The sequence below is a fragment of the Phoca vitulina genome, unplaced genomic scaffold, assembly GCF_004348235.1.
Source record: "Phoca vitulina isolate PV1807 unplaced genomic scaffold, GSC_HSeal_1.0 scaffold54, whole genome shotgun sequence".
NCBI classification, from domain to species: Eukaryota; Metazoa; Chordata; class Mammalia; order Carnivora; family Phocidae; genus Phoca; species Phoca vitulina.
This window is the reverse complement of record NW_022589757.1, coordinates 4289202-4305767: the sequence shown is the minus strand read 5'-3', so window position 1 is coordinate 4305767 and position 16566 is coordinate 4289202.

Below are 16566 nucleotides of genomic sequence, written 5' to 3'. Positions count from 1 at the left end.
TTTGTTTCCTGAGATTAAGAATTCCTCATATCAGTGAGGTCATATGAAACATGTCTTTCTCTGATTGACTTATTTCGCTCAGCATAACACTCTCCACTTCTATCCACGTCGTTGCAAATGGCAAGATTTTATTCCTTTTGATGGCTGCATAATATTCCATTGTATATATATACCACATCTTCTTTATCCATTCATCTATCAACAGACATCTTGGCTCTTTCCACAGTTTGGCTATTGTGGACATTGCTGCTATAAACATCGGGGTGCACGTACCCCTTCGGATCCCTACATTTGTATCTTTGGGGTAAATACCCAGTAGTGCAATTGCTGGATCATATGGTAGCTCTATTTTCAACTTTTTGAAGAACCTCCATACTGTCTTCCAGAGTGGCTGCACCAGCTTGCATTCCCACCAACAGTGTAGGAGGGTTCCCCTTTCTCCGCATCCCCCCAACATCTGTCATTTCCTGACTTGTTAATTTTAGCCATTCTGACTGGTGTGAGATGATATCTCATTTAGATTTGGATTTGGATTTCCCTGATGCCGAGCGATATTGAGCACTTTTTCATGCGTCTGTTGGCTGTTTGGATGTCTTCTTTGGACAAATGTCTGTTCATGTCTTCTGCCCATTTCTTGATTGGATCATTTGTTCTTTGGGTGTTGAGTTTAAGAAGTTCTTTATAGATTTTGGATACTAGCCCTTTATCTGATATGTCATTTGCAAATATCTTCTCCCATTCTGTCGGTTGTCTTTTGGTTTTGCTGACTGTTTCTTTTGCTGTGCAAATGATTTTTATCTTGATGAAGTCCCAATAGTTCAATTTTGCCCTTGCTTCCCTTGCCTTTGGTGATGTTTCTAGGAAGAAGTTGCTGTGGCTGAGGTCGAAGAGGTTGCTGCCTGTGTTCTCCTTTAGGATTTTGATGGACTCCTGCCTCACATTTAGGTCTTTCATCCATTTTGAGTCTATTTTTGTGTGTGGTGTAAGGAAATGGTCCAGTTTCATTCTTCTGCATGTGGCTGTCCAATTTTCCCAACACCATTTGTTGAAGAGACTGTCTTTTTTCCATTGGACATTCTTTCCTGCTTTGTTGAAGATTAGTTGACCATAGAGTTGAGGGTCCATTTCTGGGCTCTCTATTCTAATCCATTGATCTATGTGTCTGTTTTTGTGCCAGTACCATACTCTCTTGATGATGACAGCTTTGTAATAGAGCTGGAAGTCTGGAATTGTGATGCCGCCAGCTTTGCTTTTGTTTTTCAACATTCCTCTGGCTATTTGGGGTCTTTTCTGGTTCCATACAAATTTGAGGATTATTTGTTCCATTTCTTTGAAAAAAGTGGATGGTATTTTGATGGGGATTGCATTGAATGTGTAGATTGCTCTAGGTAGCATTGACATCTTCACAATATTTGTTCTTCCAATCCATGAGCATGGAACGTTTTTCCATTTCTTTGTGTCTTCCTCAATTTCTTTCATGAGTATTTTATAGTTTTCTGAGTACAGATTCTTTGCCTCTTTGGTTAGATTTATTCCTAGGTATCTGATGGTTTTGGGTGCAATTGTAAATGGGATCGACTCCTTAATTTCTCTTTCTTCTGTCTTATTGGTGTATAGGAATGCCACAGATTTCTGTGCATTGATTTTATATCCTGCCACTTTACTGAATTCCTGTATGAGTTCTAGCAGTTTTGGGGTGGAGTCTTTTGGGTTTTCCACATAAAGTATCATGTCATCTGCAGAGTGGGAGTTTCACTTCTTCTTTGCTGATTCGGATGCCTTTTATTTCTTTTTGTTGTCTGATTGCTGTGGCTAGGACTTCTAATACTATGTTGAATAGCAGTGGTGTAGTGGACATCCCTGCCATGTTCCTGACCTTAGGGGGAAAGCTCTCAGTTTTTCCCCATTGAAAATGATATTTGCTGTGGGTTTTTCATAGATGGCTTTTATGATATTGAGGTATGTACCCTCTATCCCTACACTGTGAAGAGTTTTGATTAAGAAGGGATGCTGTACTTTGTCAAATGCTTTTTCCGCATCTATTGAGAGGATCATATGGTTCTTGTTCTTTCTTTTATTAATGTATTGTATCACGCTGATTGATTTGCGGATGTTGAACCAACCTTGCAGCCCAGGGATAAATCCCATTTGGTCGTGGTGAATAATCCTTTTAATGTACTGTTGGATCCTATTGGCTAGTATTTTGGTGAGAATTTTTGCATCCGTGTTCATCAAGGATATTGGTCTGTAATTCTCCTTTTGGATGGGGTCTTTGTCTGGTTTGGGGATCAAGGTAATGCTGGCCTCATAAAACAAGTTTGGAAGTTTTCCTTCCATTTCTATTTTTTGGAACAGTTTCAGAATAGGTATTAATTCTTCTTTAAATGTTTGGTAGAACTCCCCTGGGAAGCCTTCTGGCCCTGGGCTTTTGTTTGTTGGGAGATTTTTGATGACTGCTTCAATTTCCTTAGTGGTTATAGGTCTGTTCAGGTTCTATTTCTTCCTGGTTCAGTTTTGGTAGTTGATACATCTCTAGGAATGCATCCATTTCTTTCAGATTATCTAATTTGCTGGCATAGAGTTGCTCATAATATGTTCTTATAATTGTTTGTATTTCTTTGGTGTTGGTTGTGATCTCTCCTCTTTCATTCATGATTTTATTTATTTGGGTCCTTTCTCTTTTCTTTTTGATAAGTCTGGCCAAGGGTTTATCAATCTTGTTAATTCTTTCAAAGAACCAGCTCTTAGTTTCATTGATCTGTTCTACTGTTCTTTTGGTTTCTATTTCATTGATTTCTGCTCTGATCTTTATTATTTCTCTTCTCCTGCTGGCTTTGAGCTTTATTTGCTGTTCTTTCTCCAGCTCCTTTAGGTGTAGGGTTAGGTTGTGTATTTGAGGCCTTTCTTATTTCTTGAGAAAGGCTTGTATTGCTATATACTTTCCTCCTAGGACTGCCTTTGCTGTATCCCAAAGATTTTGAACAGTTGTGTTTTCATTTTCATTTGTTTCCATGAATTTTTTTAATTCTTCTTTAATTTCCTGGTTGACTGATTCATTCTTTAGTAGGATGCTCTTTAGCCTCCATGTATTTGAGATCTTTCCAACTTTCTTCCTGTGATTGAGTTCTAGTTTCAAAGCATTGTGGTCTGAAAATATGCAGGGAATGATCCCAATCTTTTGGTACTGGTTGAGACCTGATTTGTGACCTAGGATGTGATCTATTCTGGAGAATGTTTCATGGGCACTAGAGAAGAATGTGTATTCTGTTGCTTTGGGATGGAATGTTCTGAATATATCTGTGAAGTCCATTTGGTCCAGTGTGTCATTTAAAGTCTTTATTTCCTTGTTGATCTTTTGCTTAGACAATCTGTCCATTTCAGTGAGGGGGGTGTTAAAGTCCCCCACTATTATTGTATTGTTGTCGATGTGTTTCTTTGCTTTTGTTATTAACTGCCTTATATAATTGGCTGCTCCCATGTTAGGGCCATAGATATTTACAATTGTTAGATCTTGTTGGATAGACCCTTTAAGTAGGATATAGTGTCCTTCCTCATCTCTTATTACAGTCTTTGGTTTAAAATCTAATTTGTCTGATATAAGGATTGCCACCCCAGCTTTCTTCTGGTGTCCATTAGCATGGTAAATGGTTTTCCACCCCCTTCACTTTCAATCTGGGGGTGTCTTTGCATCTAAAATGAGTCTCTTGCAGAGAGCATATCGATGGTTCTTGTTTTTTTATCCAATCTGATAGCCTACGTCTTTTGATTGGGGCATTTAGCCCATTTACATTCAGGGTAACTCTTGAAAGATATGAATTTAGTGCCATTGTATTGTCTGTTGGGTGACTGTTATTGTATTATTGTCTGTGTTTCTTTCTGGTCTATGTTACTTTTAGGCTCTCCCTGTGCTTAGAGGACCCCTTTCAATATTTCTTGTAGGGCTGGTTTTGTGTTTGCAAATTCCTTTAGTTTTTGTTTGTCCTGAAAGCTTTTTATCTCTCCTTCTATTTTCAATGACAGCTTAGCTGGATATAGTATTCTTGGCTGCCTATTTTTCTCATTTAGTGCTCTGAATATATCATGCCAGTCCTTTCTGGCCTGCCAAGTCTCTGCGGATAGGTCTGTTGCCAATCTAATGTTTCTACCATTGTAGGTTACAGATCTCTTCTCCCGAGCTGCTTTCAGGATTTTCTCTTTGTCTCTGAGACTTTTAAGTTTTACTATTAGATGTCGGGGTGTTGACCTATTTTTATTGATTTTGAGGGGGGTTCTCTGTGCCTCCTGGATTTTGATGCCTGTTTCCTTCCCCAAATTAGGGAAGTTTTCTGCTATAATTTGCTCCAATATACCTTCTGCCCCCCTCTCTCTTTCTTCTTCTTCTGGGATCCCAATTATTCTAATGGTGTTTCACCTTATGGTATCACTTATCTCTCGAATTCTGCCCTCGTGATCCAGTAGTTGTTTATCTCTCTTTTTCTCAGCTTCTTTATTTTCCATCATTTGGTCTTCTATATATCACTAATTCTTTCTTCTGCCTCATTTATCCTAGCAGTTAGAGCCTCCATTTTTGATTGCACCTCATTAATAGCCTTTTTGATTTTGACTTGGTTAGATTTTAGTTCTTTTATTTCTCCAGAAAGGGTTTCTCTAATAACTTCCATGCTTTTTTCAAGCCCAGCTAGTATCTTTAAAGTCATCATTCTCAACTCTAGTTCTGACATCGTAATAATGTCTGTATTGATTAGGTCCCTGGCAGTTGGTACTGCCTCTTGTTCTTTTTGTTGAGGTGATTTTTTCCGTCTTGTCATTTTGTCCAGAGGAAAATAGATGAATGAGAGAATAAACTGCTAACAGGGTAACAACGTCCCCAGAAAGTATACACTAAACAAATCAGAAAAGACCTGAAACCAGGGGAAAAGAAAGAGAAAGAAAAAAGAAAAAAAAGAAAAAGATAAAAACAAACAAAAACAAAACAAAACAGAATATGATCAAATATGTTCAGGCTGGTACATAGATCAGTGCCACGCACTAGATTTTGGGCGTATTTTGGTCTGTTAGAAGAAAGTGCCTCCCAAAATTTTAAAGAAAGAAAAACTTATATATGTACAAAAATAAGGATTAATATGATGAAGGGATGGAATATGACTGTAAAGATGAAAACTATAAAAGCTTTTATAAAAGGAATTGATAAGAAGTTGTTTGAAAAAAGAAAGAAGAGGATTTTAAAAAAAGGGGGGGGAGAGAATGTGATCAGGCAGGAGACTAGAACAAAGCCATATACTAGAGATTTAGGGTATATTTTGATCTGTTAGAAGAAACTGTATCTCAAAATTTTAAAGAGAGAAGAACTTATATATATATATATACCAAAAATAAGGGTAACTACTATGAAGGGATAGAATATGGCTCTGAAAATGAAAAATAAAAAATATTTTTTAAAAAAAAGGATTGATAAGATGTTGGTTGAAAAAGGGAAAAAGAAAAATTCAAAAAAAAAAAAGACAGTTAAAAAAAATTAACTTTGAAAGACTAAAGAATCATGGTAAAAAAGCCATGAATTCTATGTGCAGTATTTCCCTAGCGCTGGAGTTCTGACATTCTCACTGATTGGTAAACTTGGCCTTGGCTGGCTGTTCTTGCTGATCTTCTGGGGGAGGGGCCTGTTGCCGTGGTTCCCAAATGTCTTTGCCGGAGGCGGGATTGCCCCGCCCTTGCCTGGTCCAGGCTAAGTCATCTGCTCAGGTTTGCTCTCAGGAGCTTTTGTTCCCTGAAAGCTCTCCGTACAGCTTTGGAGGCCAAAAGTAAAAATGGCGGCCTCCCTTTCTCTGCCCCAGAGGAACCGAGAACTTGGGGCCCCGCTCCTCAGTGCGCCCCCAGAGAAAAGCAGTCAGTCACTCCCGTCTCCCTGGTCTCTGGCCACACTCCATGCTCACCCAGCCTGTGACCGAGCGTTTTTATCTCTGGCACCCGACCCCGTGTGGAGTCTCCAAACCCAGCAGATCCCTGCGGTGCACTCCCGCGCCGCTCCTCCAGGGGGAGGAAGGGGAGTCTCCCCGGATCTGCCGCTTGTTGGGTCCCTGCTGGAGGAGCAGTGGCCCGACTGTGCCGCGGTTCATGGTTTATGGCAACCCCAAGCTGAGAGCCCGCGCCCCAGCTCCGTCTCTGCAGCCGGCTTTCCCGCTCCGATACCTGGGAGCTCTGTTGCACTCAGGCACCCCTGGTCTTTCTGTGACCCCGAGGTTCCTGAGACCACACTGTCCCGTGAGTGTTCCTCCCCCTGCTTAGCCACTGGAGCGACGTCCCTCAGCCGAGCCGACTTCTAGAAGTTCCAATTATGTGCTCCTCGGCTCTATCACTTGCCAGAAGCGGACGACAGAGGCCCCCTCCCCCGCCATCTATCGTCCCGAATATCGCCTTGGATTCCCTTCTCCGCACATCCTACCTTCCAGAAAGTGGTCGCTTTTCTGTTCAGAGAGTTGTTGCTGTTCTTTTCTTCAATCTCCTGTGGAGTTCGTAGGTGTTCAGAATGGTTTGATCCCTATCCAGCTGAATTCCTGGGACCAGACGAAATCCAGGTCTCCTATGCCTCCGCCATCTTGCTCCGCCCTCCTTTGTATATTTTAAAGCAACGTTATTTGCTGCTTCTAAATTTAAACCTATAATACCTTCCTGGTGAATAGAAACTTTTACCCTTCTGACGTGAACCTCTTTATCAGTAGGGATGTTCTTTGGCTTCAAGTTTAGTTTCACTGATTCTTTATTAGCATTTATGTCAATCATCTCTGTCTATGTTTTTACATGCAAACTTTCTGAATGTATCTGTTTTAGAATTGTCTTTTGTAAACAGCAAACTGTTAGATTTTATTATGTTGTGTTTTGTTTTAAATACTGCCTGACAGACAAGGGAAACAAAAGCAAAAATAAATGATTGGGACTACACCAAATAAGAAACTTCTGCAGAGGAAGAAAACTGTCAACAAAACAAAAAGGCAACCCACTGAATGGGAGAAAATATTTGCAAATGATGTATGCAATAAAGAGTTAATATCCAAAATACATAAAGATCTTACATAACTCAACACCAAAACCACAAATAATCCAATTAAAAATGGGCAGATAACCCACTGATGCAGCCACTGTGGAAAACAGTACGGATGTTACTTAAACAATTAAAAACACAATTATCATCTGATCCAGTAATTCCACTACTGGGTATTTACCCAAAGAGAACCAAAAAAAAAAAAAAAAAAAGACCAATTAAAAAAGATACATACACCCCTATGTTATTACAGCATTATTTACAACAACCAAGATATGAAACATCTCAAGTGTTCATCAATAGATGAATAGATAAAGGAGACATGGTGTATATATATTCCTCCAATTACACCATGTGTCACTGGCTCACCCTTGTGGATGCCTCCCCAAGAAGGAAGACTCCTCTCTGGCCCTCAGTTTTCTCCTTTCTTCCTATGCAGACCCCATCAAATGTATCATTGGATTAGATTTCTACCGTAGATCTTTGCAGGCATCTTAAAATTTAATTTTAATAGGTACAACCAACAGTATTAAGAAAACATACCCTTGGGATGCCTGGGTGGCTCAGTTGGTTAAGCGACTGCCTTCAGCTCAGGTCATGATCCTGGAGTCCCGGGATCGAGTCCCACATCAGGCTCCCTGCTTGGCAGGGAGTCTGCTTCTTCCTCTGACCCTCCCCCTCTCATGCTCTCTCTCTCTCATTCTCTTTCTCAAATAAATAAATAAAAATATAAAAAAAAAAAGAAAAAGAAAACATACCCTTAACTTTGATTCTGTTTGTTTAAGCTAAATTTCAATGTAATTTTAATAGACTTGGACTGTAAATAGTTTAAGTTCTGGTGCCAAGAACCAATTATCTACAGCGAGCAAAAACCAAATGATTTTATGCAGAATGAATCACGCGGGGAACTTCCAAATTCTCAGCAGGCAAATTGGCTCAGAGAAGATGTAATATTGTTGCTTGATTAGAGATGAAGCAGCCAACTCAAGGTGGCTGTTTTTAGGGACTGAAGGGGATACAAATCAAATAATATTTATGTAGAATTTCTCAAATTCCATCAATACACAGGGATTCTATGTACTTCTCTGGTTGAGGCCTGATTATTATTCTCAAATGTACTTATTTTTACTTGCCACTCTATTTTTTTCACAATTTTTCTAATAGTCTTCTCTACTTATGGGGTAGCAACCAGCATGGTCTGAGACTAAAGATTGAAAATTGTATTTCCAAACAAACAATAGATATTTCTGCTGAGCTTATAACTCCAATGATCAAATAAATCAGGAGCTTTCACTGGTCCTTTGTTTTTGACAACTTGCTGGATTTATATACAAAAATATCTATGGTTTTTAAGCTTATTAGAGTCATGATTTCTTTTTTTTTTTAAGAAACTGATAAAAGCTATGACCTGTCCCTGGTGTGTGGGGGGGTGTCTCTCTCTCATACAAATCTACATACACAACTTCATACACAACTTATCCTAGTCTTTCAGGAGGTCACAAGTCTCTATGAAGCTCTGTTGAATCTGAGATTGAGAACATTTGCCATAAATCTACAGTGAGATCCCCCAGGGATTGTTGGTCTTTAGTTTCAGGACCTAGAACAAGGACGTGATAGGTTCCAAATAAATACATATTTACCTGAGATAAATTATCTCTAAACAGACCAGCTCCTTTTTACGTACACATGTACTGGCTTCTCCAGTCTTAGTTTTTTGCTTTTTGTACAGTATCTACCTCACATGGGCTCTCCAGTTGAGACACAGCTGAGGAAACCGTTTGACTCTGATGTGATTCTTCAAGAGTATATTTACACGGCAAGATGGTGATAATTAGTGATGGGAAACATTGGTCTCAGCGTATTCCCTAATACTAGTTTCTGTGTTTCCGTCCTTCTGGATGGCTCTTAAACATGGTTGTGTCCAGTTTCTGTGCAGAGCACCACCACTCTGTGATTTTGTCTTGTAGTTGGCTGTGAATTTACCATAGAGTCTTGGAATTTCTACAGAAGTTTTGTTAAGAGACAAAAGGTGGGCACTGGCATTCTTCTTGTCCACATTGTGGCTCCTGCACAAAAAGAGCCTGATGGGATTTACTAGCACATTTGCTGCCTGGGACTGGTTTCAGATTATTTAACTCAACAGATACTCTGTAGCTTCAACACATTTACACCAAGAAAGAAAGAACCTTCTTCTTTCATTTCCTCTTAAGCTCACTTAGTGGAAAACTGGACAAGCTAACAGGATTTTAGTGTCACTTTTCAAGAAAGGACAACATTCTATTACCCAGGAGACATTTGTTCATAAAAGGGAAATGCCCTCTTCACTCTCTTTCAGGGCAGGTTGTGAACTGTGACTCAAAAGTAGTTGTGAGGATGAGTGACAGAGTCTGCTCCCCTGAGAAGCCAGCCACCACAATTCCCTGAAGGAAGAAACCTCTAAACTCACAAATGAAAACCTAGAAAGCAAGGCAGACGCCTAATCATTTCTGATTATCTACAGCTCTCATTTGGCCTTAATGGAGCTAAGCCCTCGCTTGTGTTGTTAACATTTAATGATGATCTGAGATTTTCTTAAGGTGGGCCTGGCATTGAAGACCTAACCTAGTATTTAGTTCAACTGATTTTTCATTGGCCGTGGCTTTTTTGTGGAAGACAAGTGCCTTCTCAGGCATAAGCTTTGAAGTTGGCCTCATCTGGGTTTAACTTCCACTCTGCTGTTTCCATGCTATGTGACTTGGGGCAATTTACCTGCCACCTGAGCCTCAGTTTTCTCATCTATCAAAATCCACTTATAGTATTTCTGGGAGGACAACATGCATACACATCATAGGCACAAGCTTGGAACACATGGTATTTAGTGATAGGCATCTCTAAGGCAGGATTAGAATGTTCTGGCCCAATTATAGATGAGCTCAGTGGATGGATCCAGGCTGATAAAAATCCTTGAACTTAGAACCCAGAAATTCTGGGAATCCCTCTAGGGCCTGGCAGGGCACCATTAGTACCCAAGAAACACTCAAATTTAGTGCAACCTAATCCATTTCTACACCTGAGAAATAGATAATGGGACAGAGGAAAATTCTTCACTCTCGGGCAATAAGGTCTTTATTTTGCCATTGTTTTTCACTCATAGTGCTTAAGATGGAGCTCCCAGGGCTCCATTCCAGGTGCTTGGTGGTGAGGGAACAAACAATTTCCTACTTTTCAAAATCTTGATGGGGAGAAGGGTTAGTATCAAGTGAATTAAACCCAAGGAATGATTAATCTCATCGCCAATTAACATCTTCTGAGCACCCTGTGGTTTGATTTACACATGAAAAGTCAACTGGAATTATCATTAAGTTAACTCTAATCAAAGATTTTTTTTTAGTTCAATTAAGATAGCATCCTTTTACGTGTGATTAATCTACTGTTGAAAGATAAAATGTGCCTGACTTTCACACACCTCCCCTAATTTAATCTATTTCCTTGCAACACTATTTTAGTTGCTTTGCAAACCTACCTTTATCCTGGAAGAGCATTAAAGATTCATTAATGAGTGTTTACACAGTCACACACATACAAACACAAACATGCACACAAGGGCTGATGTTCATGATAGGAAAGAACAATTATCAAGCTTACAATTTGAGGTCCTCTTCATATCAAGGCAAATCATTTTGTTTATTTTTACTAAAAGTAAATGATAAATGTATCTGGATGTTTGCCAATCTTGTTTTTATAGTAAAACCCCAATGTTAAGTATAGAGATCTTGACACTAGTAATTGAGGCAACAGTTATGCTTAACTTCTAGGATAAAATATAGTCTTGATGGTAGAAATAGAAGTATCTTCCTTCATTTTGTGAGGATAAGGCTTAATTCTTCCTGTGAAAATAAGGAAAGGGATTCCTCGCTACCCCTTTTGCTTAGAGTGTTTTGCCTTAGACAGCTAGTCATGGTACACATATTTCTCCTGTCTTTGAAATGTATATAAATCCTTTTGAAGGCTAGGTGGGCCTCTTGTCAGCTTTGTGATCCAGGAATGTCTTTCTCAGGACCTGAGAGCCATGTCTTTGGAATGTGAACATCAAAGGAGGGAGCATCCCTATTCTCTACTCTCTGTGAGAGGGTAGGAGCCTATTCATTGGGCTCCTTGCTCCAGGTTGCAAAATTATCTCCTGTCATAAAGATATGAGAAGCTAGTGTTTTCCTCTGGATAAAGCCAATTAGATGATACAGATGGTCACCCACCTAGCAGGTAGTTAGGACAGACCATGTATAACAACCAATGCTGTCAAGTCCTCAGTCTTCGAGAAACGTATTGTTTCTTGACAACATGTACGTATGTAATGGGTTGTCTCTGCTCGGCTGTATAAAAGAGTGTCATTTCTTTCTGTCTTTGGGGATTGTGGATCTCAGTGGATTGCCTGTGATGAGCATCACACTCTAGTTTATTGCTTGTTCAATAATAAAAATGTTTTCTTTCTCTACTACCTTTGTGGAAAGGATTTCTGTTCTAGAAGATGGTTTTGTTTTTAATAACATGTCCCCAACAATTTACCAAATGTTTCCTAGGGGCCTATTATTGCTACTCTTTTAGACACAGAGGCTTGCTCAGTAACCAAAACAGACAAAACTCCTGCCATTATGAAGCTTATATTCCAGTGATATCTTATCCACAAATCAACTATTTTAAAAATTATATGTTAGGGGTGCCTGGGTGGCTCAGTTGGTTAAGTGTCTGCCTTCGGCTCAGGTCAAGGTCTCGGGGTCCTGGGATCGAGCCTCAGGGTGGGCTCCCTGCTCACTGGGGAGTCAGCTTCTCCTTCTGCCCCTCCCCCTGCCTGTGCTCTCTCTTGCTCGCTCTCTTTCTCCCAAATAAATAAAATCTTAACAAAAATAAAATAAATAAAAATTATGTTATTTCCCAGCATATATCTCTAGGGATGTGAATTTGCTTTCAGCTTTCACTTTCTGAATAATTGATATCCGCCACCATTTCTCATGCTTTTGATATGTGATCTAAACTGTCAGGGAACTCGAATACAGTCCTGTCTAATGACCATTGCCCCTTTGTACTAGGATTAGAGCAATAGCTTTTATGTGGTTTCTGATGGCCGGGAATGATAGAAATAGATTAGCTTATAATTTTCAATGTTATTCAGTACTCTGTGGTTTATACAACTCAACGTTTAAACAGCTCAAAGTACTTTTCTTTTCGAGTCTTTACAGTTCTGAGAAATTGAAAACCTAGGGTGTATTCTAAAGATGTAGTAAGGAAAAAAAGTTTGTGAAAATTGAAATAACTTAAGGCCACCTATAGAGTGGCCACCAAAAATAAGCAACAATATTAATGGGAACTCTCACCTTATGAATTAATCAAAACCAAACAAAAATTCTAGTAAATGTTACAAATATAGTCTGCAAAAATAAAATCTTTCTAGAAGGGAAATTTAAGAAATGCTTGAATGTTGTGGTGGTCACAGGTGCTGCTCCCCAGAATATCCACTGTCACCTTTAGCAATCCATTGAGAAATAACTTAGATTAAAAAATTACCTTTTTGGAAATTCTCATCTTGAGAAATTTGAAAATGTACATCACTGTGCTTTTCTTGACATTCTTCTTCCAAATAAAGTGTTTTCAAGTCCTTCAAAAGTGTAATTGTTTACCTAATAAGTGTTTGCATGATTGTGATGTATAAACCTATATTTTATGAAAAATAGAGAATAAATCTTAAGAGGTATACTATGGAAGGCCATTTATGGAATCCAATTCTAGATTGTAATTTTAAGAATGTATTTGGGCCATTTTGAAAGATTCTCTTGAAAACAGGTTGCCCTGCCACTTTCCTCTTTTGCATTTTCAGTGCAAAAATTTATCTACCTTTTCCATTTATTTCCTGTAAAATGAAGATCAAGATCAAATTTTACTGGATTTGCTCCCACATCAAATGAGAATCAGCTTCACATGCCAAGGGAATCATGCTGACAACCTCTCTGGAAGGCTGTCATCAGGTAGGTCTACAGGAAAGGGATGTCAGTGAATGGTAATTCCGATGGACAATATGACAAGCATTTCACATTTAGCATTGTTTTCCACTCTTGGGCTACTGTAAGAAGTAAATGCTATTGTCATCATCTTCTTCTCTGGACAAGGAAATAGGCTTAAAGAGGTTGTCCCAGGTGATGCAGCTAATATCTACCTCCAAAACCCATGCTTACCACAGAATAGATATGTGTGTATTTGTGTGTGTGTGTGCGCGTGCATGTGCACGTGCACACCTACAACATAATAAATATATATTTAGTCTCTGCCTCTGGTTCCTGGCCAGAGATACTCAAACCTTTGCAATTTTCTAAGTAATAAAGGTACTAGGAGCATTCTTTGTTCTAATGTCTGGTCTTCGGCTGTGGTTCCTAACCCAGGAGCTCCTAAAGCCCTTGGCATTTCCTAGGTGACGGAAGCATCTTTTATTCTAATGAGGCAACTCTTGATTGGCTCCTGGATAGCTTTAGGATGGAGGTTGGTCACCAGAAAGATCAGTCTATGATGAAAATCTTGGAACTTTCAGTTTCATCACCCTGCCCTCCATGCTCTGGGAAGGGGTGAAAGGCTAAAGATTGAGTTCATTGTCAACCATGCCTAGGAGATGAAGCTTCCATAAAAATCCTTAAAGTATTGGGTTCAGGGAGCTTCCAACTTAGTGAAGATCCATCTGCCTGGAGTGCACCCCAAACTTCACAGGGACAGAATCTTCTGCCCTCAGGACCCTTCTGGACCTTGCCTTATTTATCTTTTTGTCTGGCTGTTCATTTTATCTCTTAAATATCCTTGTAATAAATTGGTAATTGTGAGTAAAACACTTTCCTGAGTTCTGAGCTGATTTGGCAATTTATTGAAACCAGAGAGGAGGTCGTGAGAATCTCCAATTGTCCCATGCAAGAGAGGTCTATGCAAAATGATCTCCAAAGGTGAAAGGAGTCATAAGCCTAAGATAAAGGCTGACAGGTCCAGCTGGACCAGAAATGGTTTATTCAAGGGACTTAGGGACAGAAGCGAGTCTTGGGTGGCCACAAGACCAGTAGATCGCTGCAAACTCATGTCCCATAAGACCTACTTTTTTTTTTGAAAAACTTTTTTATTATTATTAACATATAATGTATTATTTGTTTCAGGGGTACAGGTCTGAGATTCATCAGTCTTAAACAATACACAGTGCTCACCACAACACATAGCCTCCCCAATGTCCATCACCCAGCCACCCCATCCCTCCCACCCCCCCTCCACTCCAGCAACCCTCAGTTTATTTCCTGAGATTAAGAGTCTCTTATGGTTTGTTTCCCTCTCTGGTTTCTTCTTGTTTCATTTTTTTCCCTCTCTTCCCCTATGATCCTCTGCCTTGTTTCTCAAATTCCACAAATCAGTGAGATCATATGATAATTGTCTTTCTCTGATTGACTTATTTCACTTAACATAATACCCTCTAGTTCCATTCACGACGTTGCAAATGGCAAGATTTCATTTTTTGAAATGAAAATGAAATCAAAAAATGAAATCTTGCCATTTGCAACGTCGTGAATATATATATATAAACACACACCACATCTTTTTCCGTTCATCTGTCGATGGACATCTGGGCTCTTTCCATAGTTTGGCTATTGTGGACATTGCTGCTATAAACATCAGGGTGCATGTACCCTTTCAGATCACTACATTTGTGTCTTTGGGGTAAATACCCAGCAGTGCAATTGCTGGGTTGTAAGGTAGCTCTATTTTCAACTTTCTGAGGAACCTCCTACTGTTTTCCAGAGTGGCTGCACCAGCTTGCATTCCCACCAACAGTGTAGGACGGTTCCCCTTTCTCCGCATCCCAGCCAACATCTGTCATTTCCTGACTTGTTAATTTTAGCCATTCTGACTGGTGTGATGTAGTATCTCATAGAGGTTTTGATTTGGATTTCCCTGATGCTGAGTGATGTTGAGCACTTTTTCATGTGTCTGTTGGCCATTTGGATGTCTTCTTTGGAGAAATGTCTGTTCACATCTTCTGCCCATTTCTTGATTAGATTATTTGCTCCTTGGGTGTTAAGTTTGATAAGTTCTTTATAGATTTTGGATACTAGCCCTTTATCTGATATGTCATTTGCAAATATCTTCTCCCATTCTGTCGGTTGTCTTTTGGTTTTGTTAACTGTTTCCTTTGCTGTGCAAAAGCTTTTTATCTTGATGAAGTCCCAATAGTTCATTTTTGCCCTTCCTTCCCTTGCCTTTGGTGATGTTTCTAGGAAGAAGTTGCTGTGGCTGAGGTCAAAGAGGTTGCTGCCTGTGTTCTCCTCAAGGATTTTGATGGATTCCTGTCTCACGTTTAGGTCTTTCATCCATTTTGAGTCTATTTTTGTGTATGGTGGGTGTACATGCTGGGGGACTACCGAGGAGAACGTTTGAGAATAGGTGTGTGTTTTAGTATTATCTCCAGGGCAGATCAAGGATATTGTGCCCCGAGGGTGTACTTACGGGTATAGTTAAACAAAAAGAAAGAATGTGCACAGGGGAGGGAGAGGGAGGGCTGTGCTCTGGAAGGCTTCTCTCAGAGTGGTCATTATGGCAGATTTGTCCAAGATGGTGTTAGTTTGGTTCACACACTGATTTACAGTAGGTTGATCAGGTATATAGGTGAAAACCTGGGACTTATGATTGTGTCTGAAGTGGGGGGCAAGCAGCCTTGTGGAACTGAGCCCTTTACCCTGTGGGATCTGACACTAACTCCAGGTAGATAATGTCAAATCGAACTGAATTGTAGTGCACCTAGCTGCTGTCCAAGAATTGGTCAGTGTAGAAAAAGCCCACACATTTGGGGTCAGATGCATTCAGTGTGTAGAAAGGAAACAGTAGTTTTTCCTTTTAATACCCTATTTCAATCAAATGCTCCTTAGAACAAAAAAGTAGACATTCTTGTAGTTGAAGGACCATATTTATCATTAGCCATAAACACATATGAATAACTGAACCACCTCGGGCAAAAGTAAACTCTTAAACCACATGAAGTCAATTTGGTAGAAGTATGGAGACGATAAATCATAAAAAGGTCTATAAGGCTTTTTAAAATCCTTACAATTGCTACTGAATAATCATGCCAGAATGATTCCTGAAAATAAGAAATACCCTGTAGATTCAACTTCCTATATCATTATGGCTCTTTGTGTCAACCCTCCCAACACAAACCAGTGCTTGGCCTTTCAGGAAAATCCCATAGAGCTGTTCTTGTCCCAGACACTCAATGCAAACATTTCTTCCTCCCCTTCTGTAAAGAGTCCTCTTAGGTCGTGGAATCTTAGGGCAGGAGATCTGGGGGCCATCTGGCCCAGCCCTTCAGCCGGTTTCAACAATGTCAGATACAATGTCAGATTAAGACTTCTTTGCTTCATACCCCCATAAGGTGAATTCTCAGTGGCTTTTACTCACCCAGTATTAGAAATAGCAGTGTTTCTACACATTCATGCATATTTTGAACCTAAACAAAAACCTAATTATCACAATATTACAAC